The 27807-nt window shown below is 44.4% G+C and overlaps 1 protein-coding gene across 3 annotated transcripts in view; it reads left to right on the top strand.

Annotated features, from left to right (window-relative positions):
* The window catches only part of DENND2B (DENN domain containing 2B), a 150467-nt gene that overhangs the window by 32822 nt on the left and 89838 nt on the right, over nucleotides 1–27807 (top strand). For 2 of the 3 annotated variants that reach the window (XM_059931073.1, XM_059931072.1), the window contains one exon: nucleotides 11031–11119. The gene's annotated coding sequence lies outside the window, so the exon portion shown is untranslated. Of the gene's footprint in view, nucleotides 1–11030; nucleotides 11120–11615; nucleotides 11854–27807 lie in introns of those variants that run through there. The other variant, XM_059931071.1, reaches the window with a different exon arrangement.

The following is a 27807-nucleotide window of genomic DNA, read 5'->3' as shown; positions in this document are numbered from 1 at the left end:
GGGAAAAGAGAGAGAAGGGTTTAAAAAATGGCATCTTCTACCATAGGACATTGAAGTTTATTTAGTAGGACACTCATCTGTAGACCAGGGCCACCATCCATGTCCCTAGGATAAGAACTGAATTTTGAGGGGCCACTGCTCTTCTCTCCTCCTGATTCTTCTTAAGTCCTTAGAAGCACTGTAGTTTCTCATTACGGGAGATATGCTGGTATGTATACGTCCCAGCAATGCCTGATGGAGCTGAACTGCTGCATTCCTACTGTCTAATGTTTCAGTTACAACAGTCAAAGCCGAGTCCTTGCTCACAACAGCTATCAGATGACAGCTTAGTATAGAAGGTTAAAGATCCACAAGAATTCACTCTGATGGTTAAAAACATCACTTTGTAATTCTGATCATGATGAACCATGGTTTGGGGAGATGATGGGTAAGAATTGTTTGGATTCCTGAGCTTCTCTGCGTCCTCACTAGAACTTGTATGGTCAGAGCCCCAAATGAGAGGCTCTGATGTGAGTAGTGGAAGGCACAAAGGGCAGATCAGGCAGGGCTCAGCTGTCTCTTCTTTCTGTGAGCTTTCTTTATCTCGTCTAGCCACTAGTTCCCAGAGATGACTCCATGGGGAGTAAGTGATGGGGTAGTTTTTTATCTTCCTGTTCTGTAGGGGGACTTAAGAACTTCATGAACCAGAGATGTTATCTTATTTCTCAATTTAAGGGACTCCACAGACTTGATTTTCTTTTTCTCTTCAGCATACTTGCCTGGGATATTATTAGGACCCCAGTTACCCCTGGGTCTGCAAATATAGTGTGTGTCCCCTGGTTACACTATTGTTCTAACCAGAATGGAGCAAAGTAAGACATGGACCTCATTTGACCTGGACTCTGTATGTCGGTCAGTAAACTCAAAATCACATGGACTCATCAGTTGACTCATATTGAACCATTCCTCAAGTGTCTTTCACTTATACCATTTTTTTTTAAATTCAAACAGAAAGTCACAAAAATTTACTTATACCATTTTCATCCTGTTGTCATGCAGTTTTTTAAAATAAACTTAAGTGTAAAATGATATCTTTTGTCCTTTTAACATTTAATCTTGTTATACTTAACCTATGGTTCTAAGTTTGTGGCGGCCCTTTTTGGGGAATTATCTCTAATATGTTAATTTTCCCTCCCAATTAATTTGTTATATGCATTTTTGATAAGCGTGCCTTACCCGAGTCATTGATAAAAAAGGGTGACCAGGATGGGATTAGAACAGATGGGAATGTCCAGACTTCTAGGAGTTCCAGAGTACTCCTTCGTAGTTGATACTGATCCATTTTGCTCTTCCATTTGGACCCAGCTGTCCTGAGTTACCAGATTGTGCTACTGCCAGTGCCTTCCTGTTTAATCCATAAGATCAAGAGAGATTTTTCTGAAGTCCAGATAAATTGTGTCCTGGCATTCTTTGATATATGTGTGTGCATATGTATGTGTTTGTTTATGTGATACATAATATATATCATATGTAAATATATATTATGTAAATATGTGTGCATATTCTTTTTTAAACCCCCAGACTTTTATAGACCACTTACTATCTATTGCTGAGTGTTTTACATATATTATCTCCTTTATTCTCTACTATAATTCCATGTTAACTTTATTAAATAAAAGTAATGACTTTAGCATGACTTTATTTAATCTCCAGTGATCAGTGCTTCCTTCTTTATGTCCTTGCTACTTTTCGTGTTTCATATACTCTGTTCTGGAGTTTTGCCTATGATATTGCCTATTTAATAAATACTTATTGAGCATTTGCTGTGTGTAAAGAAAACACTGCATTATAGCCTGTTGGAAATTCAAAGATGGATAAGAAATGGTCCCTTTGCTCAGAAGAGCTTATATGTGATCTAAAATATGAAGGCATAAACAATGGCTTAGTAGGGGGGAAAAGGGAAATCAAGAAAACACACTTAGAGAGTCCTGAGTGTGAATGGAACGCTGAAACTAGCCCACCTACAAAGTTCTAAATGGAAGTCTTTAGAAGCCAGGTTCTAACATGTTACAACCTGTTTACAAAAATGGAAGGTATCCATTTGACTGATGGTTTTAAATCCTATCCCACACTTTGTTGGAGTGTCTGCTTGAGTTTGAGGGTGAGGAGAGGCAGACCAGAAAAAATGGTCCACTTTTGCAATCTTTCATTTTAAAAATATTATTAAAATATAGAGTATATGTTTTTTATATGTACAGTTTAAATGTGAGTATTCATGTATCTACCACCCAGCTTAATATAGAAAACATTACCATTAACTTTGAAATCTCCTATGTACCCTTGCCAATAATTGCATTAATTTTAGAAAATAAATATATATTAAATTGTAGAAGTAAAACAGTAACCGTGTGGCATATTTAGAACTTAGTAAGAAGGAAAAAATTGCTAATGTGGTTATTGTTTTGGTATAATTTCCTTTTTCGCTTGTATGTGTTTTCTACATTTTAATGTAGTTATAACTCTGTCATGCAAAATTAGCATTGTCTGATACTGTTAAAGTCTTCACAGTCACTTTTTAAATAAATAATACGTGTATGTATTGCAAATTCAAAAGGTACAAAAAGATGTACAGTGAAAAGCAAATCTTCCTCCTACGTTCTTTCTCTTTTCTTTCCCTAGAGCCGATCACTGTTACCAGTTTGTGGATTATAGTCATTTCTTTTAATGGCTGCACAATTGTCCATCTAGTGCAGTGTTTCTCAGACTGCAGGTCATCATTAGTGGGATGGGGAATCAGTCTAGTGGGGATCTACAAGCTTTGTTTGTTTTCTTAATGAAATAGATTAGGATAGAAAATGGCAGAGAGCATCACACATAGTAAAGGTAAGTATTGTTTGCAGAAACTTTTTGGTTCAGTTTTGTATACATACACACGTGCACACACGCTCTCTCATACATGCACATTCTGTATTACTATATAAAATTTATTTTTTAGTATGGGTAGTGGTCAAAAAACACTTGACATTTACCAATTTAGTAATGACTCACATGGAGTTTGTTTCTAATTTTCATTATTATAAATAATGCTGGGAACACGCATTTTTTTCCCTCATACTTGGGCATTTTATTCTTAGGACAGCTTCCCAGAAATGAGGCCACTGAGTCAAAGGATATGAGCATTTTAATTGATCTAGCCAAGGTGCTTTCCAAAAGCTATATCCCATTTACTATTTAATAAATGCCATCTGTACTTGGTTCAGGATAGGTTATCTTTATTTCAGTACAGACATTTTTTCTATGCATTATATATGTGGCATATATATATATTTAACAAAATGGGATAATTACTTTTTCTCCAAGTAATATAGACTAAACACTGCCCATTTTAGTAAATATTCTTCTACAGCTGTTCTTCTTATTCTGGGGCAGCTTTCCTTGGAGGTAGGGTTTGAAGGGTGGCCACTCTTGCTTCTCAAACTTGAGTCATTCTTACCCATGTTTATGATATGTACCATATATACTTTTATTTATTTATCTTTAAATTAGCTTTTACAAGACTTTTTATTTTTAAATAATTTTAGACTTGCAGAAAGTCTGCAAAGACAGTACAAGTTCCCCTAATCTAACATAACTATGGTATACTTATCAACTAAGAAATTAACGTTGGTATAATGTGAACTATAGCCTTAATTGTATTTCATTAGTCTTTCCCATTAAGGTCCTTTTTCTGTTCCAGGGTGGAATCCAGGATCCCACATTACATTTAGGTGTTGTGTCTTAGTCTCCTCCAGTCTATGGCAGTTCTTCCGTCTGTCCTTGCCTTTTATGACCTTGAGACTTTTGAGGAGTACTGGGAAGGTATTTTATACAATGTCCTTTTATACAATGTCCCTCAAGTTGGTTTGTTTGATGTTTTCTCATAATTAGATTAAGGTTATGGATTTTTGGGAAGAACACCACAGAAGTGCAGTGCCCTTCTCATTGCTTCATGTCAGGGGTACATGATGTCAGTGTATCTTATTACTAGTAATGTTAACTTTGATCACTTGGTGAAGGTAATGTCTGCCAGGTTTCTCCACTGACAAGTTCCCTGTTTCTGCCTTTGTAATTAATACATATTCTGAGAGAGATACTTTGAGGTTGTGTAAGTATCCCATTTCTCTTTAAACGTTTACCCACTAATTTTAGCAAAACAAAACTAAAAGCAAACAAAAAACATATATACCTTCTTTAGCATTGGTCTACTCAATGACTTCAGTGAAAATGGAGTTAATAGCTGGTTATCTTTTTTTAAAAAATACACATTAAGATAAATATAAGAGCATTAAAAAATTTTTAAATGTTCTTATACCACTTGTAATCATCTTGTATATATGTACCACACCTTGAAAACCTTGGACCACCCTGAGGTGCTAAGCGCCAAATGGTTTAGGTTCTGTGGTGATATTGTTGATCCCTTATTTGTTAGATCGATTAGTTGGTTGGTTTCTTTAGTTCATATGTTAAAAATTTATTAATTGTACTCGGTACAGAACCCTAAACTAGGCTTCAGAGTTACGACATAGGCTAGTAGGAGAAATGAGCTGGATAAGCCTTGGTGCACTAAAATACGAAAATATGAACTAAATATCACTAAAATATGAACACGGCAGATGCAGGAGTAGTAAACTGTTCCAGGGAGTACAGGGGGTGGAGGTAGAGAATCCAGTCCAACCTGGGAAAATAAGGGGAGACAGTATGGAGGAGGTGATATTGCTGGACCCACATTTCCCGCAGCTTTGCCCAGATCTTATTCTAAGGGGTACTCCTTTCTGAGGCTCAAGGTATTTTCTTGGTTATATCATGGAAAACCTGTTTGAGTGCACATTCCTCTTATTCCTCCATCTCCTTTTCCTTCACTTTGCACCCTACCTCCCTCCCTCATCCTGAAGCTTTAGTCATGACGGGTAAGATCTTGGTTGAGCTTGGAGTTCTGAGCCAAGTAAACATGAGAAGCCCATTCTGGAAGGGTAAATGGGGCTTCTAGAGGGGGTCTGGGATACTGCCTCCTTGGTCCAGTTGTTTCTGGCCCCAAGACTGTGTTTATGTGGCCCAGTGTTAAAATGCTTGGACTTAACAAGGGGCAGTGGTCAGGGGCCTGTGGATTTGAGAGAGTCCAGATATTAGCCCATATATGCACTCTGTGACAGATACTCCGAGGGACTGGATCAAGGCACTGAGTACCTTGTGTCCTGGGGATCTGAACTTTGAGCCTCATATTGAGGGTTGTGAGCTGAGTGGAGGTGGACTGGGGCTAGAAGGCTGGCGCACAGGGGAGTGTGCTCAACCCAGCATGAAGAGGTCCAGTAGCCGCTTCACCACAGGGCAGTGGGATCTAGGATAATTATAGGCTGAGCCCACGCTCTCTGAGTTCAGAGCCTCAGGGTTGGAGGGTAGTAGGTGGGAAAAGGGTTGGAGGCAGTTGGGATTAGGTCAAGAATAAGGACCTGGAAGAATTTCCTACCATAAAATGCCAGGACTTGAGCAAAGAATGGGTTTTTCTCTGTTTTCCCAGGAAGGCTATGAAGCAAAGTATGTGTAGCAGTGGCCAGCACACTGAAGGTCCTGCCAGCTGTGGCTCCCAGGCAGAGGAGGGCTGGAATTGCTATCTGGAGGAATGCGTTTGTTTTGCTGATGCAAAGGCCCTGGTAGAGCCCATGAAGAGACTGCTTGATTGGCAGTAAGCAGATTGTCTTCCAAGAGAACTTCGTTAGATATTGCCAGTGCTTCTGCTTTGTAAAGGCTGCTTTGTCTCAGACTGATGGCTAGGAGTGAGTCCCAGGCAGAGCTGCAGTCTTCTTCCAGGCACTTCCCAGGCCATTTCCTAATTTCCCCATCCTGTGTTTGGTGCCTTTCTTCTCTTAGGCCGGCTGTTCTTAGGCAGGGAGTCTGAATCTCCATCTTTTCCTCTAGGAAAGGTTGCCTTATGTTGGTGATGATCTTCTTCTATCTGATCCCAAGCAGATGACTCCAGAGCCCCATGGGGTTCTGCTGAAAGGATTAGATGGAGGCTCTGTAGCACCTGAAACAAGAAGTCTTTCTGCTGCTTTGGACTCATTCAGAAAGCAAGGGGACTAGGTGACTAGGATAGAACCATGGGTCTGGGTGACTGCCAAAGAACAATGCAGTAGAACATTGAAGCTAGAAGGGACCATTGGAGAACAGCTAGTTCCAACAGCCCAATAGTCCTCTCATTACATGCAGGAAAAAGCGGAGGCTCTATGGGGGACAGGGACTTGCTCAAGATCTCACTGCCCTGTAACCAGGACCTGGACTCCAGTCTGATGACCCTTTTCTCTACTCCTGAATTTTTAGTTTTTCCCTTCTTAACCACATTGCCACTCAGCGGTAGAAAAGGAAAATTGTTAAGTTCTAAAGAGCTCTTGTGTAAACCTGCCTACTCACATGGCAACCAGAGCCCTGTGTAGGAAAATGCGCAGGACGCATGGGTAGCACTGGGTGTCTTCAGCGGACATGCTGCTGGACCCCAGTCAGGTGGGCACTGGGAGCTAGGCTCCCTAGAGGCATCTGAAGTTATACTGCATCTCTTAGGCATTCTAGGGTCCAGCCAGTAATATTGAGATAACAGCTTTCTTTTCTTGAATTCCAGTGATCCCAAAGTAAGGAGTGACTTTAAAAGATTTATTCTGCTCCTGTGTTTTCAGATTTGGCATTTCAGTTTTTAAAGGGGCAAGAAAAGACTATAATCTCTTCTAGTGACCAAATCTAGAATCTAATGATCATATACACACATATATATTAAAAATATATATATATATATATATAAAATTTTTTTTTCTTCTCTTGAATTTGAGTGGATAGACTAAGTCTATCCACTCAAATTCCCTCATCTAATGGAGGGGACAGCTGTTTCTGTGGGTTTTTTTTTTAAAGCGTCTTTTTAAATGATTCATTTATCGAACACATTAATTGGTCGCCCACTCTGAATGAAATATGAAAGTAGATAGACTTCAAGGGGCTCACAACTGTGGGGGAGAGGGAGTGCAAGTAGCAGTGATAAAATGCTATAAATACCATGATAAAGGCATCCTAAACTGCTTGGGCTTGCAGAGTAGACAAACAGATCCTGCCAGGAGATCAAGAAATATTTCACAGAGGAGGTGATAACTGAGTTGGGCCTTGAAGGCGATTTGGTTTTGCTAGTTAGGGGAGGAGAGGCACTCAGAAAAAGATAACAGTGTGAGCAGCTGGGGAGGGAGAGGAGAAATGCAGTTTTCAGAGCACCAGCTGGTGTGTGATGGTTGTGCCTGTAATGGAGTGGTGGTCGTGGGGGAGTGTGGCAGGAGAGGAAGCCAGAAGGGATTTCAGATTTTGGTGGCGATGTCTGTCACGGGAGGGGTTTGGGCTTAGGCACACCGCTATTGCTATTATTTAGGCCTTCATTATTTTCCCCCCAGACAGTAGTTTTCAGTTTCTTTTTAGTAATGGAAAAACATTTTTTCAAACTATTTACACCCATCTCCAAATTATAAAACATAAGATGACTTTTTAAAGTAAAAGTGTATTTTCTGTAAGCACAGTGACCTGCACAGTGGAGGTGAGAGAAAGCATTTTTGTGCTTGAATGGAGCTGACCTGGGAGACCTTCTCATCTGTGGGCGTTGAGCCATTCCTGCATCCCGCTTGGTTTGGCAGTGACGCTGGTGGTGGAGTGCCTGTGAGTGGGCACTCTGGGACTGGGAAAGGCTGTAAAACCCTGGAGCGCGTCCCCGGAAGAGTGACCTTACGAGGAAAGTTCTGGGAAACAAACCACAGGGAGACTTTACAGGAATTTTTGGTCGAGCCCACAGGCAAGGCACATGAGGAAAAGACATGTAATTATAGTTTGTAAGTCTATGAAAAGATACAATGAGTGACGTGAAATGGCTGTTCTAAGTTTCTTCTTCCTGTTGGACAGGAAGAAAGGGGGTTTTATGCATTCATTCAGCAGATTTTTATTGTGTGCCAGCCGTGAGCTGGACCCTATACTAAATGCAGAGAATATGGCGGTTAGCAAAACTTTCAAGCTTCCTGCTCCTAAGGAGCTCAGGGGGGAAACAAGGAATCACACAAATGAGCAATTGCAGGTTATGGTAAGTGCCGTGGAGGATGAGTCCTCACTTAGACTGGAGGATCGTGGGAGACTCCTCTGAGGAGGTGAGAGGCAAGTTGAGGCCAGATGAGTAACCTTCAGCCAGGTGAAGACTAGGGTGTGGAGGAATGTCGCAACAGCCTGGAGAAAATCTGACACTTTGGGGAACTAAAAGGAGGCCTGTGTAGCTGGCACCCAGAGCGGGAGGGCAGGAAATGTGCTGACAGGAGAGGAGGCTGGAGAAGGATCATGCTGGGCCTTATAGGTCCTGGTAAGAATTTAGATTTTATCCTAAATGCAGTGGGAAGCCATTGAAGTGTGCTAAGCAGGAAATGACATGATTTGGTGTAAAAGGGTGATTCAGACAGCTCTGTGGAGAATGGAGGTGTGAGGGCAAGAGTGAAAGCTGGGGCGATTAGGAGGTTTGTGCAGTGGTTAAGGGGAAAGACGGGGGTGGCAATGGAGGTGCAGAAAAACGGACAGATAAAAGATAAATCTTGGAAGTAGAATTATTTGGAGTCGGTAAGTGGATTGGCTGCGGGGAGTGTGAGGTAGGGATGTACAAGGATATCTCCTGGGTTTCTGGCTCAAGTCTGCATGTGGCCTCCCAGCAGATGCTAGACCACATACGGCTGTAAAAGCCCTATCCTTCCAGAAAGGTCAGGTAGGATTGATCTGAATCCAGCCTTGCAGAGGCAGCAGAAGGATTCAGCTGTCCTTTTGCTCTGCCCAGTTCAGGGAGCTTATACACAATAGCAGCACCCAAGCAGCGATTTCAGTTCTCCCACTAACGCAGCCCTTACTATGTCCCTACCTGGTCCCCCCAGGGGAGGGCCCTAAGGAACCGCTGTAACCCCGTATGCCACTAGGGGGAGCATGGCCTGCATTCTGTGTCTGGTCTGGAGGGCTTTTTGAAGTTTACATTAGAGACTGACTTGTATCAGCTTTAGTACTCAACCTTGTCCCTTCATGCTGCTTAGAAGAATTCCTGACGTATGGTAGGTGCTCAATAAACATTAGTTGGTATTAATATTATAACTGTGACTATTGTCTTATTGTAGAAATGAATGGGCATCACCTCTGCTTTCTCATCATGGAGACTGGGCAAGTGGAGTGTGCATTTTGGGCATCAGGAGAAGAGCAGAGGGCTGCCTGTTGGGAATGGGATGGGGGAGAAGTTTAGTGATTTGATGGTGTTGCCCTTGCCGTTTCATCTTGTCTTCCTTTGCAGATGGGGGTAGGGGACACTAGGGCCTACGAGAAATTCCTGAGTTGGTACTTGGGTCAGGGTATTGGGTTGGGTATTTCCAGTAGGTGGTTGAGTATGCCCTCTTTGAAGCTCTGATTGCTTTACTGAAGCAACAGTGTCCCCCACTTAGGGTTTGTGCCATTCTGTTATTTCCTGTTGTATTTTGTGACACGCCTCCTACCTTACCTCCTGACATATATTTACCTTTTAAACTCGACTGAATTAAAATCTTGTTTTAAGAAATTTGTGATATATTGGAGATTAGTCAAAAACACAGAAATTCTGCAAGGGATCTCAGTATTAAAGATTCCATCAGGATCTCTCTAGCACTGTTTTAGGAAGCAACACTGAAAAATGTCTTCCTTGAGCCTCAGTGTTCTCTTGGGGGCATACTGACTGCCCCAGGTTTTTGTTTGTCGGTGGTGAAGAACAGCTGAGATGAAGCTCTTAGCTCAGTGCCCGATTGAAGGAGAATGCTTTCACACACATCTTCTCATGCTTGTCCCAGCCCTGTCACTTGCCCAGGGGGTAGGTTTTATAGGTGGAAACTGGGAGGCTAGGTGATTTGCCCAAGGGCACATGGCTGTTGTGGAGCCTGGCACTGCCTGATATTCTGACCCCTGCTCTGTCTGGTGCTCTTGGAACTACTCTGCTTAATATACGGAAGAGAGTTGAAAGGCTTGGGTACTATTTCTAGATCTGTTATCTTCTGGTTCTGTGACCTGGGCCAAGTTATTTGACCTCTCTTTTAGATTTTTTAAAAAATCTGTTAAATTAGTATGATAATACCAATCCTAACTCTGGGTCTCTTGGGTTGAACAGATGAGCCAAGAATTGTAAGAGTACTTTGGAGAAGTGTAAGGGAATTTATAGCTATAGGGCAGGACTTTTTTTCTCTAATCTGTGCACCAGTATGTTTCACATCTCATAGAGGCTATTGTAGAGCCTTCAGGCTAAAAGATGATAGTAGGGCCTATCTGATCACGACTCAGAAGGAGTCTCTATCTTCCCCAGGGAACCCAGCCTTGTATCTCATAACTGGCTGTCAAAAAAGCTGTTAGTTTGTAAGATCAGATGGCAGTGTACTTTAGAGGAAAGTACCAGACTAGGGGCAGCGGACTGGTCTCTACTGTTAGTTCTTCGACTGCCAAACTGGCTTTGTAACTGTGGACTAAATATTTGATCCCTCTGAGCCTTAGTTTTCCCATCTATAAAATGGTGATAATGATATCTATCCAGTATACTTCAAAAGGTTTTGGGGATCGAACAAAATAGTGCATGTAAAAGAATATTACAAAGCAGGGGACTTCCCTGGTGGTCCAGTGGATGACTCCGTGCTTCCAATTTAGGGGGCCCGGGTTTGATCCCTGGTCAGGGAACTAGATCCCACATGCCACAGCTAATAGCCGGCACAGCCAAATAAATAAATATTTTTAAAAATATATTACAAAGCAGAAATCTGCACCGGGGGATTACACTTAGAGGGCCTGCTGTGTCCCAGGCACTGTGCTAGCTCTTTAACAGCACTGATATTATTTCTGGCCGTGACGACAGCTCACAGAAAGCCTGGGCTTTAGGCTGTATCTGTATCACATTTGTTGCTTGGGCTGTGACTCTGACTTGCCCAGGACACTTACTGGACCTGACCTAGTGTCTTTCCTCTCCACTGCAGGAAGATGAGAGACTGCTTTGGCACCAGCACTAGTACCATGAGTCCCTGCACTGGTTAAAGCCATCGCCACGACCTGGGCAGGCAGCAAGGTAAGCAGAGAGGCCAGTCCAGGCGAGCTCCAGGGAGGTGAATGCATTTCCGCCTCAGCTGCTGCTGGGGAAAATCCCAAGCGCACAAACAAGTCAAGGCAGTGCATCTGGGTCCTCCTACCCTCACTCCAGGACCCAGAGGAAGGGCTTGCTTCCCCTCCAAGTGTTCCAGCTAGCTCCCTCCCCCCCTGGCCAGGACTCTTCCAAGTTGTAAAAAAATGAGACACTGGTGGTGAGCAGAACAAGTCCACTCACTGTCTTCTCCCTTCTCCCCTCTGAGCTGTTGAAGCGAGTTCCCAGGAGCAGCCCAGAGCCCTTGTCTGACTGGAAGGGAGGTAGGAGGAGTGGAATGCGTGCAGAGACCAAGCTGATCAAAAGACAGTGCTGTTTCGTGAAAGCCTCCCAGAACTGAGGGAGAGAGAGGGAGACAGCGAGGGAGGGGTTGGGGGAGAGAAAGGGAGGGAGAGAGAGAAAGGGAGGGAGGGAGGGAGAGATCGGGAGCGAGCGCTGGCGAGAACAGGGTCTCCATGACGACTGGCCTGGCCGGCCAGCCGTGCTCCGCTCATTTGGCTGGAAGGAGCGCCACGAAAGGTCAGAGGAAGGAGCCGTGGGAAGCTCGCAGCAGGTATCCGAGCCGGAGCGAGTGGATTTGGGGGCCCTGGGCTCCCTAACAGACTGTGGTGTGAGCCAAACCGCTGAGAATGGAGTGGGCAGGAAAGCACCGGGACTTTCAGGTAAGGTCAGCTCCGGGCTTGGATTGTTTTTCCTCCTTTCCTGGCCAGTCTTGGGCTGTTTTCTGGGAGGCAGGCAAGTGTCTGTACTCTGTGCTCGGGGTTTGGGGCTCAGGAATGATGTCATGCTCCAACAGTTGGATTCTATTAGCTTAAGGAGGAGGGAAACAGCCAATTTTCTTGACTTTGCAGATCTAGCTGATCTCACTCTTACTGAACCTGAGGTGTTTAGACTTCACTATAGGAATCATCATCTTACTTTTATTTAGCACAAAGGCTCAGGATATTTTACAGGAAGAGTCTTTTATGTAGAAAAAATGAGTTATTGTCACTCCAGCATTGTGTTTGTAGTTCTTACATGGAAACTCCGGTGTCTTTTGAGTGGCTTGGTTTGTTCTAGTGAACACTGTCTGTTTTGTCTCTTGGTGCTGCTATGTCTGACCTAATGAAAAAAAAAAAAAAAGCTAATTAACTCAACTGGGAGCCTGTGGTGAGCTCAAAGTCTCTCTGGAGTAGTTATTAGGACAGAGGGACTGTCCTAGGGATATCTGAACCGGGGTCGGTCTCTCTCTCTGGCCCCCAGGTAGCTTGGTAAGAAGCAAGCTGTCCTCCTTCATTAATAAAGTCCATCACAGGCTTTCCTAAGAAAATACATGGGGTGGAGGCAGGTGGTGTCTGGGGGCTGAGGGACCTGCAAAGAGGTTTCTTATCCAGATATCTCAGAGTGAGCTGCTGCTAAGAGCTAGGTTACCTGAGGAGACATGAAGTGCTGTGGTTGTGCTGAATGGATTCCTTGGTTAATATTTTAACCAAATCTCAGGGCATGCAGTGTCCATGCCGCACGCCCCTTCTACACTGTTTGTCCTATGTTTTGGTGAAACTTGTTCTGACCTAGAGGACTAGTGTGTGGTGAACTCATTGTGGCCTAGGAGAAGAGACTGTTCCAGAAAGGCACTTTCATAGGTGATGAGGTAGCTAAGGCTGTCAGTGATCTTATCAGGAGGGTTAACGCAGTGGACACTCCCTGCCGTGGAGAACCGTCAGGATGTGCTTCCGCTTCAGCCATGTTATATCTTAAACTTACTACTGGGCCTCAGGAAACTTGGTGGATGCCTTTGGTTTCTCTGTGGGATGAGGGAACAGCTGCCGTCCTGGCTCTTTGGTTTTTCTTCTTGAACTTTCTGAACAGAATGTCTTTTGTACTCTGGCAAACAATGAGAGGGGCCTTCTGATTAACTTCGGGTCAGCTTGCCAATGAAAGCACTGGCCATGTCCCCAAGCGGGCTCCCTGAATGTGGACATGTGTGCATCACTGTTGTGGCCCGAGGCTCCATAAGGGTGAACTCCATGGCCCTGGACCTCAGGCGGGCCGCTTCTAAAGTGATGCCTCCTTTCACTGCACTCCAGGGCTCCTCTGCTTGGTTGACACCTCGGTTAACTAGGGGGATGTGGCATGGCGCTGTTGGCTGGGACTCAGGTTGGGGGATGTGAGGAGGAGGCCTCTCTGAGTCAGTGGGCCCTTCGGTGGGCAACTCACATCCAGGATCTCAGTTCTCCTCTACTCGTGTGGTTGTGTTTGGGCAGCTCCTCCAATTTTATGGCCCCTGCACGTGTGAAGAGGGCTAGCAGGTGATCTTTCTTTTGGTGCAGCAGAATGAATAATGGATTTGGGTTTAGGAGACTTGAACCATGGCCAGGTTCTGCTACTTACCATAAAGGTAGCCACGGGCAAGGCCCTCAACCTCTACGACCTTCAGATTTATTGGCTGTGAGATGCAGATAATGATAATAGCTCCTTCATAGGACTGTTGGGGGGAGCAAATGAAATAATTTCCATGAAAGTAGTTTTAAACAAGTCAAGTCCTATATAATGTAAGATGTTATGAATTGACACTTGAAGGATGGTCCCTCTCTCTTCTGGAAAGTCACTTTGCTCTCTGTTCTGGTTTTCCCATTTATAAAGTCCCTTCTTCTCTTTTGCATTTATAAATAAAAATGAGAAAATCCTTTTAAAACTTCTTCAAGATGTGAAAAGAAACAAATAGTGCTTTCTTTGGGTTGGGAAGTTTAGTGATGTTCACTGTAGACTTTGAGCCATAAATGATCCTTCAGAGATGAAGCTTTCCTTGGGTCACCTGACTCACATGTTTTAGTATAGGGGAGAGGGATTCCAAGAGACCCTTTGCTTTTCCCCACAGCTGCCTGGCGCTTACGGAGTCATAGATTTTAGAAGCTGGAAGAGAGGCTACTGGTTGCCAGGGCTGGTTCCCTCATCCTGTTAGGTTCTGCTGGGGAAACTGTTTCGAGTGAGCAGGGAGGCCTTTCTCCTACATTTTGGGTTTGAAAGGCAGGGTTCTAACTGGCAGGAAGCGTTATTGCTCTGAAAGGTCCTTGGGGGCTGGGCAGCTCTTTTAGGAACCTGTGGCTACAGCTTAGAGGGAAATAAGAAAGAAACAAGGAAGTGGGAATTCCAAGGGCAGAGATACTCGATATGCCCTGGGACTGTGCAAAGAACAGAATAGCAGGGGAGTGGAACCTCTGGGCAAGGGCGTCCCAGCTCTGTCCTCAGAGACCCCGGGAGGCTCCTGGCATACTACGTGGGAACACAGGGAGGGGCTGGCACCCCATCTGCAGCCGCAGCTTTTGTTGTAGGGCAAGGGCACACCTGCCAGCCAGGCCCTGGAGTAGTGCCTTGGAAGAAGCCCCTGAACAGACAGATTTTTTTTTTTTTTTTTAATAACGGAGCCTTTTTTCCAGGTGAATCTTGTCACAGCATCCTCTCCAGCCTGAGGGGAAGCTGTCCACAGCTTAGCTTGGGGCTGCAGCTGTTCCCCACTCCTTGTCAGCCCAGTTTCCCAGAGCTGAGTCACAAATCGGATCCCTCCATGTTCCTTAAGGGTGAAAAAGTAACATTCCTGTTCTTACTCCCTCTCTCCCCCTTCCTTTACTCCTCTTACTGCACTTTCTCCCCCTGGGCTCCTTCTCTCTGTAAAATTAGAATAATCAGTCACCCAGGGAAGTTGAAATTCTGAAATACTTTGGAGGACAGGCCAAGGCCATCCTCAGTTCTGCTGGCTCTGCCCCTGTCCCTGGAATGCAGGGCTTGGGCGTACCATTTGGACGGGCACCCCAACTCCAGATATCACGGCCACACTGCTGGCCCGGGACTAAGAGAGGCTGCGCCCTGTCCCCACCTAACCCGATTCTAAGGACTACTTCAGGGAGATAGGAACCTGAGGGAGGTAGAGGGTCCGAGTCCTGGGCCGTCCAAAGCACCTCCCTGCAGGCTGGCAGGACTCAGAGGCTGAGAGCATGTCATCCTGTTGCTTCTCTTAGCTATTATCTGTCACTGCCCTGGAGACTCCTGATTTCTCATGTTGGGCCCAAGAGAGTTTGCTGAGGCAGCCAAGCAAAGGGAACGTGTGTGGAGCCGGGGGGAGGCCGGGCAGCAGCCCTGCAGGGCTTTGGCTTGTCTTCCTTCTGTCCCTCCAGAAAGCAGGGAGAGCAGGCTGCGGGGAGGGGGCCTCGCAGGAACCATGCGAAAGTGGAGAAGGGGCCAGGAGGGCATGAAAGAAAAAAAAAAAAGACCACCTGGCATGGTCTGCAGAGATTTCTCTTTCTGTGGGAAAACTTGCATGAGTGAGTGGCTTCTTCTGGGGGTGGGGAGGGAGACTGTGCATCTCTTTTATGCTGGGGAGGAGGTGCTCTGTGCACCTGTCCCAGGAGGTGGGTGAGGTGAAATGCTGGGTGCATCCATCTGAGGGGAACATGCCACGTGATACTGTCTGATAGGAAAAATCCAGGATCTCTGTTTCTAGCCATGGGCCCTAGAAAACTGGCCTGCGTGTGTGTATGTGTGTGTTGAGGGGAGAGGAGGATGCTGAATGAGTCTAGACTACCTTATTGAAGGATTTCTCCAAAGATCCCTTCTCATTTTTTTTGGCTCAGGTATACTGCTGTTGAGGGGCTGTTGAAATGATCATGGTACTCTTCTCTGAAAACTGCCTGAATCTTCGATTGCACTGTCTCTATAAAGGGTGAATTATATGCAATCAGGATATGAAGCCTTCTTAACCAAAGCTGACCTGTTCCTAAGAGTTTGTCATGAAACCACCTGTTTCTCAAAGATCCAGACTCTTTTTCTGTGTGACTTGTCACTGAAGGGATTTGTATGTGAGCTGGAGATTGGCTTATAGGAAGCGTCACAGTGGATGAAGGACTATTTGAACCTGGGAAAAATGAGATAAACATAGGGTTATGGGAGACAAGATCTGAAGCAGTAGAAAGATTACTAGAAGGAACAGGAGAGAGGCCCTGGGAAGGAGATTGAGGAGAGGGTAGTTCTCAGGGACAGGAAGGGTGATAGAGGGTGTACCTGGGCTGACCTAGGAGGCCTTCGTGATATAGCAGAATGCCGGCCCACCCCCAGGGGCTCAAGGAGACAGTGTCGTGTAGGTCCTAACAAGCACTGGGAGGGCAGGAGTGGGTGGGGGCGGCTGGCACTGGGGTCAGCACCCCTGTTCATTTGCTCTTTGGGCTCAGAGACATCTCTGGTGCCCATATGTTCTCTTGGTCTGTTTACCCATTTAGTCAGTGAATACAGAGGGTCTGGGCCAAGAGCTGGGGAGGATCTAAAAAAGTATCAAGTGTGGGATTTATCATATATATATATATATATATATATATATATATATATATATATAGTATTACTTGTTGTAGTATAGTTATTTCCTCCCCAGTGTGAGCCTCTGTCCGTGTGACTGAGAAGAAACACAGACCTACTGAAGTTTTAGGGTTTTTTTTGTTTTGTTTTTTGTTTTTATAAATTTATTTATTTATTTATTTATTCATTTATTTGGCTGTGTTGGGTCTTCGTTTCTGTGCGCGGGCTTTCTCTAGTTGCAGCAAGCGGGGGCCACTCTTCATCGCGGTGCGCTGGCCTCTCACTATCGCGGCCTCTCTTGTTGCGGAGCACAGGCTCCAGACGCGCAGGCTCAGTAGTTGTGGCTCACGGGCCCAGTTGTTCCACGGCATGTGGGATCTTCCCAGACCAGGGCTCGAACCCGTGTCCCCTGCATTGGCAGGCAGATTCTCAACCACTGCGCCACCAGGGAAGCCCCGAAGTTTTAGGTTTTGATGGTAGGGTTAATGGCCATCTCATGCTTTAGACTGGGAAAAAGGAAGAGGGTCCAACTCTTAGACTCTGATTTGAAGCACTGTTTGAGTAATGGGAGAGAGCCGACTAAAGGACTGGAAATAGGAGGACGGCGTCCTAGGCTTCTCTGAGAGCGTCAGACCATGGGGTGTGTGTGCAGGGGTGGGGAATGGGAAAAGGGAAATGGGAAAATTGGAAGGAAAACTATAAAGTCAGCTAGTTTCTAGAACTCTTTAGCTTTGTTTGAGGAACTGATTTTGGTATGTTCATTCATGTCTTGGAACACAGTCTCCCTTACGGAGTTCTGACAACTGAGTTTTATAGATTGCTTTTAAGTGAGTCAACCTGTAATGTGTTTGTTCAACTCTCAGTGACTGTTAGATATTCAGTGAGTGTATGGTGCTGCCTTAGAGCAGCTCTGATGGAACTATTTGCACATAATGAGAGTATCTTACATGCAGTGTAGTGAAGTGATTAAGGGCTGGAACTCAGGGGTCATATAAACATAGGTTTAGAATCTGACATTACTGTTTACTAGCTGTGTGACCTTGGGTAATTTATCTAATCTCTCTGAGCCCCAGTTTTCTGTGAGGCATCTGTAAAATGGATATAATAATAACTCTTAGCTTGTTACAGTTGTGGTGAGGATTGAATGAAATGATACACGTAAAGCTCTCAGCCCAGTGCCTGGCACACAGTAAATGTTCAATGCTTTCCATTATTATTATCAACTTAGAGCAGCTCTTGGAAGAGAGTAAGGCTGGCATCTCTTAATCAGGTTGGGGTTACTATGCTAGGAAAGTCAAATCATATTCTTCTTTTAGAAGGAGTGTATACTTTGTACTTTATTCATCTTTCAAGAACCCAGGAGAGTTTCTGACGTGGTCCTTCTCAACCCAGCTTCATAGGCTCAGCTTTACCCTCTTGTAGGATGCTTACCCTTCACAGTCATGGGAGTCTAGAACTGCTTCTTGCTTGCCCCTTTCCTACAGGCTGGCCCAGGTAGGACCTTGAGGTCCTCCTTAACGCAGCATTGGAGGCCCTTCCCAAGCTGCTCTCAGTGCTCTGGACACTGGCTACCCTAGCACTCCTCACCTCTGCTTCCATGAATTCTATCCTGTATCCTTCAAGACCCAGCTTAGAACATAGGTTTTGCAGCCAGCTCTGGAGGTTCATAGTCTGGAGCTTCCTCTTACTGTCTGTGGACCTCTGGAGTTAACCTTTGTAAACCTTAGTGTCTTTATCTGTAAATTGGGAGTAATATTACCCATCTTAAAGATCTGTTGCAGGGGTTAGATGAGATAATTTACATAAAGCACTTAGCTTAGTTTCTGGCACACATATGCTCTCAATAAATGCTAGCTGCTGCTGCTGTTAGAGATCTCTCCCTCCTATGAACTTCTTTGCCCGCATACAGGAGTAGAAAGAGCCCTGGCCAGGTAGTAAGCAGATCTGAGCTTTAGTCCTGGCTCTAGCTATGACTTGCTGGGTGACCTTGGGGAAGTAACTTGGCTTCTCTAGGCTTCAGTTTCCTCTTCCAGGAAGTGGAAGGTTTGGATTGAGTGTTTTCATTGACATTCTGACTTGACTCTTGATATGCATTATCTTATCTTTCCAACTAGATTTCCCTAAAGTCCTATGAAGCTAAGTAAAATATTTGATACATTTTATTTCCTCAAACTGACCAACATACTTATAGTTTATGCTTAAAAACGTATTTGGGTAACTTTTTTTTTTTAACCCCATCAGCTGGATTCTAAGAAGCATTTTGCCTTGGTTCATATAACTTGGAGACTGGGAACTTGTTCTCAGCTGCATAGGGCTTGGTTGCAACAACTTGCAAAGAGGCTCTAGCCCTTAGTAAGCTAGAAGGTCTCCCACGTCAGTAAGAAAGGAGGTGGTGGTTTCACTTAGTGCCTCTGGAAAAATTTTGGTCAACACATGTTTGGAGTACTCATTTGTTCTGCTGTAAAGACTTAGACCAGCTCTGTGAATAAATACGGCCAACACTGTTTCCTTCTCTCAGTGGAGAAGACTGGCAGTGTTTTTTGACAGACCCTCTCTCCTTAGAGTCTGGAGTGAGCCTGTTGTGCTCAGAGACAAACCTGTGTGTTAAGGGAAGAGCCGTCCAATGAAAGAGTGATGTCTAGAGCCTGGTCGGGCTGTCGGGGTTCACATTCTGGCTCTGCCACGTCCCAGCTCTGTCGCCTTGGGTAAGGTACTTAGCCTTCCATGCCCCAGTCCCTCTTCTATAGAATGGAGGTGGTAATAGTACTATTTCATAGGGTCGTGGTGAGGCCTAAATGTCAAGTGCTGAGAATAGCACCTCATATCTAGCACTTCATGCAATGTGAGCCATTATAGTTATATTTATTATTCCCTTGTAAGCCAAGTAGAGTTTGTTTCTGAGGGGCTAGTCTGTCTGTCCAGTTTGTTCTGCTGAGAAATGTGAGGCGCTACCCCCTTCCTCCATGTCTTGGACAGATATCTAGTATCGGCAGGGCAGTAGTAAGTGTCCCCTGTCAGTACAGAGGTCATAGCTCTTGTACCTTGCTTTTGTAAAGAATTATGTAAACCAGAGGGGGAATCTGGCTGAACAAAGGAGCATCTAGGTTGAAAGGACCCTCTCTGATGAGTAATGCATGTTCTGTGGCAGAGCCCTGGGCAAAAGAGCAAGAAGGGAAGTGGGCTGAGGGAGAGTGTAAATTCAGGGGCAGAGAGAGCTAGGGAATGAAGAGTGGTGACTATCCCCAGGCAAATGGTTGTGGCTAAGACAGTGAGCTGTGTAAGAAGCTCCTGGCACTTTATCTTCCAGGAGACATGTTGCTTCCCCAGCCCCAGGTGAGACCTGCCCCCGACAGTGAACACTGAGACCAGTCTCCGAGGAGGAGCGGTGGATTGGGACGAGGAGGTGCTAACCTGTTCCTCACAAGAAAGAGTAGTACCAAGTAGCTTGGTGCATCTTATCTACAAGTGTAATTATGAAGAGATTTCCTTGTTCAACTGCAAGAAACAGGAACTTCTGCTGCCATATTTAGCAGCATGTTTTAAGTCCCTCAAATCTCCTTTGAGTGCTACCAAAGCTCTCAGCTTTGTTGTTATCTCTTGTTGAGCTAGAGTCTGGGAAGGTCATATCAACAGTGCCAATTTATGGGCCTGCTGAACCCAGGCTGGCCTAGGGCAGAATGGGGAGTTCCTGGGAGTAGGTGCTTCACAGATTTTCCCTTTGAGTGAGCCTGTTTATGATTTAAGGTTCCTTTTGCTTTAGAAGACCAAACTCTGTGGATTAGGGTCAAACATTTTATTTCTTCCACAGTTTTGCTTCTGTAGGCTCCCAGAGGCGGGAGCTCATTCTCTACAGTAGCTCCCTGTACAATCAGGAGACGCTTAGCCTTGATGGTACTTTCAGCTACCAACACTATGCCTCACACTCCTTACTGGAGGTAAGTTTTCTTGGCACAGAGTTATGCCAGACTCCCCTCCCTCATTTAGTTTATTAGCAATTTTTGACCTATTGTGTGTTCTGAAGGAGTGATTAAAAGAAGTGAAGACCACAGTGTGTAGAAACCACACGTGGGGCCTTGTACTCATTTGTAGGGATCTAAGAATAAGAAGGTCAGACCCATGTGTACCTATACTTTGTCACTTGGCAAATGGATGCAAATAGGGAAAGGAAATTAAAGAACCTGACTGACCCTGGCACCTATAAAGAAGTGTGGTATTTGAATGTGAAAGGAAAATACCTGGGATAGCTGAGTTGAACCTGGCAATGTCAGTGACCTTGGTTTGCAGTCTGTGACTTCACTAACTCAGGGAACTGAGGCTTAGGAATCTAGAAAGGAAAGAGAGCACCGAAGTTTATTTTCTTTGCCCCCCTCTAACCCCCAGATTTACTCACCCCTTTGGGTTCCAACATAAATGGAAATGCCAGACAAATTGCTGTTTTTGAAATGGAGTGGGCAGCGCTGTCCTCTGTGGGACCCGGTCTCTCTGGGTTGTGAGTCATCACTGCTGCTCAGGATTGGGTTACTGCTCAACTGTGCTGAGAGGGCCAGCTGTGAGGATGCTGGTGGTAAGAAGGGCGGTGGGTTTTCTTAACGCTGAGTAAGTGCCCAAAGGGAAGTGGCAGGGGTCAAATTAAAAAGAAAACAATGAGGAACAACTGGAAAATTTTGTTGTATTTAAATCTCATTAAATGGAAGTAGAAAAGCTTTTTTTTTTTTTTTTTTTTTAAATCTCAAAACCCACATCTGTTTGGTAAACCCAGGTGGGTTTCAAAAGCAATGGTATCCAGACTCCTTTTCATCTGAAAAATACCCAAGGTCACATGTCTCCATAGTTTTGCTGGAAGAAGTTGAGCCCTGGGAAGCTGTAGAAACTAAAGGAGAAAACCATGGAGTTACGTGTGTTTTACCACAATAAGAAAAGTTATTGGGGAGAAAAAGAAAGCTGTGGAGATTGCAACACTTACGACATTGTCCTGGCCCCTGATAGCAGTTACTGTCAGTGGGGGAGTTGGGATGACTTTATCCATTTGTGTTCCCTAAGGGTTTATTTCTCCCCAGCCCTTTCTCTTAATTTACATTCTTTCCTTGAGATCCCACTGGGGGGCAGGGAGGGTGTCCAACTCTGCCTCTCTTGTTTAGAAACTTTTTATTTATTCATTCATTCAGCACATCTTTATTGAGTATCCATCCTGTTCTAGGCACAGTTCTCTATGCTGGGGATGTAGAGATAACTAACACAGCAAAGTCCTTGTGTCATGGGGGGGCGGTAAGTAAAAAAGCAAACAAATCAATAAATGAGATAAAGATAGTGATATGAGCTATGAAGGAAATAATGGTGATGTAAAAGAGAGAGAAACAGGAACTTTAAAAAAAATTATTTATTTATTTATTTATTTTGTGTATTTATTTTTGGCTGCATTGGGTCTTTGTTGCTGCACGCAGGCTTTCTCTAGTTGCGGCGAGCAGGGGCTGCTCTTCGTTGCGGTGTGCGGGCTTCTCCTTGCAGTGGCTTCTCTTGTTGCGGAGCACGGGCTCCAGTAGTTGTGGCATGCGGGTTCAGTAGTTGTGACTCACAGGCTCTAGAGCGCAGGCTCAGTAGTTGTGGTGCACGGGCTTAGTTGCTCCGTGGCATGTGGAATCTTCCCGGACCAGGGTTCGAACCCATGTCCCCTGCGTTGGTAGGTGGATTCTTAACCACTGTGGCACCAGGGAAGCCCGAGAAACAGGAACTTGATAGCTATTTTCAAAAGAGAAGTTAGAGGAGACCTCTCTGAGAAGATGACATTTGAGCTGCAAGTTCAAGGATGAGAAGAAGCTGTGAATATGAAGATTTGGGGAAAGTACATTCCTGGAAGAGGAAACAGCAAGGCAAAGCCCCTGAGGTAGGAAAGAGCTTGGCATGTTGAGAGAACAGAAAGTCATCATTGTTAGAATATAGGGAGCAGGTAGATGTAGGGGGGTATAAGATGGTAGAGGCTAGTTCAGGTAGAGCCTTTTGGCCATGGTAAGGAGTTTGGAAAACCAGTATGAGGGGTCTATATTCTAGGTGTGGCACAACTAGGGATAAGGTGTCAAAATATGGGGAAATAGAAGGGATCTGGAGTGGGGATAGACACATAAATGATTAGCTAAAGGAAGCTGAATAAATATAATTCAATTCTGCATAATTCTTGGGATCAAGCAATATGTGTTTTAAAAATTTCTGTAGATTTTAGATTTGTGGTATATCATTAGTAGAATGAATGCTTACTCTATTCTAGACATTGTGTTTTACTAGGTGTTTTCACTTGCATCATTTTAGCAAATCCTCACAACAATCCATGAACGAATTTGTTGATATTCTGCTGTCTACAGCTGAGGAACTCAGACTGGCTAACTTGCTTAAAATCCAAATCTAAGTCTGTATGTTTCCAAAGGATGTGCTCTTTCTATATCCCCACTCTGATTGATGCCACCTCCTCTTAGTTATCCAAAATAGTTAATGAGCATTTTTTTCCTGAATTGTTAAGTGTTGTTTACTGTCATGTTCTCCTTTCTGTCCATTGGAAGCTAAGATAGATTTTGGATGTTTGTGGGGTTGAGTGAGGTTTTTTTTTGGGTTTTTTTCCATCTTTTTCTGAAAGGAGTACCAGGTTAAATATTGAGACTACCAGTGCATATCAAAACCTGGGGAGGGTGGGGTGTGTGACAAGACTTGGAAACAGCCTGAATCACCTCTCTTTACCTGGGTAGGAAGAGTGATCTTTCTGATCAATACTCCACAAGTAGCTCATTAGATGTCCTATTATGATCCCCCCCTATTTTGTAGTAAGAAGATGGAATTTGGTTTTGGAAAATTTAAGTAATTTGTCAGTAAAATAGCATTTGTAAGTAAACTCTGATTTTCTAGTTCACAGGTCTCTTTTAGAGTCTTCAAGTTTGTTGGCAGTGTTTGAGGAAAGAAATTTGTTAGGCCATAACTTTCACTTGCTGGGAATTGAACATTGACTAGTTTCTATTGGTAGATACTTCTTTTTCAAGGGACTGATCCTGTTTGGACTCTATAAATCAAGGGTGAGGATTCTGAAATGAAAATGTATAGGGTGTTTATAAACTTTCAGTCCTTGGTGTTCATGAGATCTGTGTTCAGCCTGGTTTACCGGCTAGATGGAATAGTTTGTGAAGGGCGAGCAGGGTGAGATTGAATTTCAGATTTAACATGGATTCCTGACACACAGAGGAATTTCTTTTTTAAGTAATGGGATTCTGCTTTCCTGTTTCCCCTATCCCTGTCTGTGTTAGTAACTACTTTGCTTCTGAAGGAAGAGCTCTGTGGTTAGGAAAGACTCCTTGAGAGAATGCTTTTATCTCCAGCACCTCTTCACTGAGCCCGCAACTACCGTGAGCAGCGACACACAGATGAGCTAGCGGGAGGCCGAAAAGATTGGTGGAGGTCAGAACTTGAAGTGTTCGAACGCTCCAGGAATTGGGGAATCGTTCTTCTGAAAGGAGGAGAGGAACACAACTGGATTTAGTTGGTAGAAAAGAAACCTATGAGACCATGTGGAAGACAGAACTGGAGTGGGAAGAAACTTGTCTGTCTTACTGGGTGTAACTAGAGAGGTAATATTCCAGTTCCCCAAAATTCATTTAAAGCAGACTGTAAGGGAAGTCTGGATGGTGGGGAGGGAGGGTCTGTGCTCCAGATGACAGAGCCCTCTAGGGCCTTAGAGCAGTGGTGTTCAGACGTGAGCTGCCCCCAACTCACCTGGAGATCTTGTTTCTAGTTCAGTAGGTCTGAAGTGGGGCCTGAGAATTTGCATTTTCAACAGGTTTCTAAGTTACTGCTGCTGCTGCTGGAGGTTAGGAACCACTGCTTAACAGGCTTAGCAGCTGAGATTCAAGTGAGGGTGAGAGGGCCAGATGTTAACTGGTGTGCCTTCTTCATTCACTTAGAATTTCATGTCTACACTTTAGAACCTCTTGGGTCACTAACCCCATAACATCAACAAAGCCTGGTCAAGGTCCGTGCCCTCTGTCCCTAGGACTCTTCTCACAATATCCCTGTCACCTCTGCGTGAGGTTTTCAGCTGTGTGCTTGTCTCTAAACAGCTGTTGACTGATTTTTGGAAAATGCCTGTCCTGGGCACATGATTCTTTTCGGATAGGTGACCTTAATGGCAGGATAAGCTCTCCCCTGCCCTTCAGCACAGCCACCTGGTTGGCAGGACTGTTTCGAGTACTGCAGGGAGGCTCAGCGTTGAGTTTGTTCTGTTGATTAGCCAAGTTTACACAGGACATGCCTGGGAGATTATCTCTTTAGCCCAGGAGTTGAATTTCAAGGGCGAAGTCCACAGTTGGCAACTGATAGGCTGAGAACACCTGGACAGGAGGATTTCACTTGGCTTTCACTTAGCCAGGCCTCAGTGCCTCTTCCCACAGAGGTCAGGTTTTTTGCTTGTCTGCTGCCCAAGCAGGTAACTTCGGGATGCTTCCCCCAGAGCAGCATGGCTCCAGGCACTGCCCCTGGCTATCTCCTCAAGGACCTGTGACTTCAGGTGAGACATTAGACTTAGTAAATACAAGCTGCCTTCTCTTCCGTGGAGTTCTCATTTCTTGATTCCCTGTGCTTGCTTCTCCCCTTGAAGGAGGATCTTCATCTCTCCTTCGTGGTCAGTGACTCTTAGATTTGTCCCAGGGCTCTTCTTTTCTTAGCTCCCGTCGTTAGTCCAGAATTCTGTTTCAGTGTGGGAAGGGATATTAAAGGTTACCTGATTTACTTCTGCCCAACCTTTTTCATATCCCTGCACCCACAGAAAATGATGATTTTTGTAAGGCGCACTGGGATAGAAGGAGGAGGCTGCTGGTAACCCTGAGCTCTGGTGCTACGCCAGGCGTTGATGGAGTCTGCACAGCTGTAACCCATCCTTGGCAAACTGATTGGGAACTCTGATCCGGTCCTAGGTGCGTTAGAGCATAGCGGTGAGAAAACTGAGCGCCCAGGGTGGCAGAGCTAGGACTGGACTCACACCTTTTCACTGCTACTGATTCAGGGCATTGCTGTACGCACAACACAAGAACTGTGAGGTGCTACAGTTTCAGGTTAGCAAGCACGCATGAAACTGTCTCAGGCTAATTTTTGTTTAAGATTGTTTTCCTTTTTTTTTGGTAACAAAAGCAATACATTTGTCCTAAAAACTTTTACAAAATAGAAAAATATGCAAGTCTGAATAGGAGCCTATCCTGTAAACCCATGCCACAGAAATATAATCATTGTTAACAGTTGTGTAACAATGGATTTTTTTCTTACATTTGTATATACATTGACTTTATTTTTACAAAAAATGATTATACTCTAATAAAAGAAAAGAAACGGAAAAAAAAGCATTGGCGACAGTGTGGAGGAATTTAGAACCCTTATACATTGCTGGTGGGAATGTAAATGGTGCAGTTGTCGAGGGACTGAATTCTTTTGGTTCCTCAAAAAGCTAAAACTTGCCATATGACTCAGCAATTCCACTCCCAGGTGTAAACCCAACAGAAGTGAAAACAGGAACTCAGGTACTTTATGCCAGTGTTCATAGCAGCATTATTCACTGTCCCACAGGTGGAAACAACCCAAGTGTTCATCCACAAATGAATGAACAAAAATGTGGTGTATACGTACCGTGGAATATTAGTCAGCCATAAAAGGGATGAAATTCTGATACATGCTACAACAGGGATGAACCTTTAAAACATTGTGCTAAGTGAAATAAATCAGACATAATAGGACAAATATTGTATGATTCTGCTTACATGAAATGTCTATAATAGGCAAATTGATAGAGACAGAAAGTAGATTAGAAGTTACCAGGAGCCTGGGGATAGGGGAGAATTGGGAGCTCTTGCTTAGTGGTTACAGTGTTTCTGTTTGGGAGAGTGAAAGAGTTTTGGAAATAGTGGTGATGGTCGCACAACATTGTGAATGTAATTAATGCCACTGAATTTTAAACTTAAAAATGCTTAAAATGTCAAATTTTATATTATATATATTTTAACACAGTAAAAAAATGGTTGAAATTTCTTCTCTTGATAATTTACCTAGGCTATTTTTCCATGTCAGTACATTAGTTTTAACAGCAGCACTCTGTTTCTTCAGGTGGATGTATCATAATTTATTTAACCAAACCTCTATTGATGGACATTTGAGTTATTTCCAGTGTTTCCTATTATAAACAGTGCTGCAATAAACAGTGGTATATAGCTGTCTTTGCCCAAGCATTCTAGTACTTGTATTACTTTAGGCAAAATTCCTAGAAGGGAAGATTTGCTGATTAAAGCTTATGCTCGTTTAAAATGTTAGTAAATATTGTCAAACTTCTTTCCAAAGAAGTAGCATCAATTTAGTTCTCATCAAAAGTATATTATGGGGCTTCCCTGGTGGCGCAGTGGTTGGGAATCTGCCTGCCAATGCGGGGGACACGGGTTCGGTGGCGCAGTGGTTGGGAATCTGCCTGCCAATGCGGGGGACACGGGTTCGAGCCCTGGTCTGGGAAGATCCCACATGCCGCGGGGCGACTAGGCCCGTGAGCCACAGCTGCTGAGCCTGCGCGTCTGGAGCCTGTGCTCCGCAACAAGAGAGGCCGCGATAGTGAGAGGCCCGCGCACCACGATGAAGAGTGGCCCCCGCTCGCCGCAACTAGAGAAAGCCCTCGCACAGAAACGAAGACCCAACACAGCCAAAAATTAAAAAAAAAAAAAAAAAATATATATATATATATATTATGGGGCTTCCCTGGTGGCGCAGTGGTTAAGAATCCGCCTGCCAATGCAGGGGACACAGGTTTGAGCCCTGGTCTGGGAAGATCCCAGATGCCGCGGGGCAACTAAGCCCGTGCGCCACGACTACTGAGCCTGCGCTCTAGAGCCTGCGAACCACAACTGCTGAGCCCGTGTGCTACAACTACTGAAGCCCGCAGGCCTAGAGCCTGTGCTCCATACAAGAGAAGCCACCGCAAGCCCGCACACAGCAACAAAGACCCAATGCAGCCAAAAAAAAAAAAAAGTATATTATGATGCCTGTTTCCACCACACCTTTGCCAACATGAGTGTTAGAGTGTTTCAATCTTTGCCAATCTGATAGGTGAAAAAGGCTTTCTTATTGTTGCTTTATTTAGGATTTCTTTAATTATTAGTGAAATTGAATACCTTTTATGCTCACTGGCAATTGTGCTTATTCTTATGTGAATTTTCTGTTTAAATACTTTGTTCAGTTTTGTACTTTGTCATTATTTTTTCTTGTGGATTTGTAAGAGCTTTTACATACATATTACA

This window comes from Balaenoptera ricei, chromosome 8 (assembly GCF_028023285.1).
Source record: "Balaenoptera ricei isolate mBalRic1 chromosome 8, mBalRic1.hap2, whole genome shotgun sequence".
NCBI classification, from domain to species: Eukaryota; Metazoa; Chordata; class Mammalia; order Artiodactyla; family Balaenopteridae; genus Balaenoptera; species Balaenoptera ricei.
This window is presented reverse-complemented; position numbering and strand designations above follow the sequence as displayed.